Source organism: Arachis ipaensis, chromosome B03 (genome assembly GCF_000816755.2).
Source record: "Arachis ipaensis cultivar K30076 chromosome B03, Araip1.1, whole genome shotgun sequence".
Classification (NCBI taxonomy): Eukaryota; Viridiplantae; Streptophyta; class Magnoliopsida; order Fabales; family Fabaceae; genus Arachis; species Arachis ipaensis.
The window spans coordinates 77,070,857-77,071,303 of NC_029787.2; positions in this window are offsets into that span (position 1 = coordinate 77,070,857).

Here is a 447-nt window from a genome sequence, read left to right on the forward strand (position 1 = left end):
GTTTTGAGCCAGGATTGAATCCACTCCTTCTAGTTCCATTACTCCTCTCCTTTGTGATGGTTGGTGGCCTCTTTGATGAGCAAAGAAATATTGGTTGTTGGCCACCATATCAATGAGTTCTTGAGCCTCCTCTGCAGTTTTCATGAGTTGCAAGGAACCTCCAGCTGAATGATCCAAAGCTTCCTGAGATTTCAGTGTTAAGCCTTCATAGAAGTTCTGCAGCTTCTCCCACTCATTAAACATGGCAGGGGGACATTTCCTGATTAGAGCCTTGTACCTCTCCCATGCCTCATAGATGGGTTCAGCCTCCATTTGTGTGAATGTTTGTACCTCAGCCTTCAACCTTATAATCCTCTGAGGTGGGTAAAACTTGGCAAGAAACTTGGTTACCAAATCATCCCAGTTGTTGATGCTGTCCCTTGGAAAAGATTCCAACCATTGAGTGGC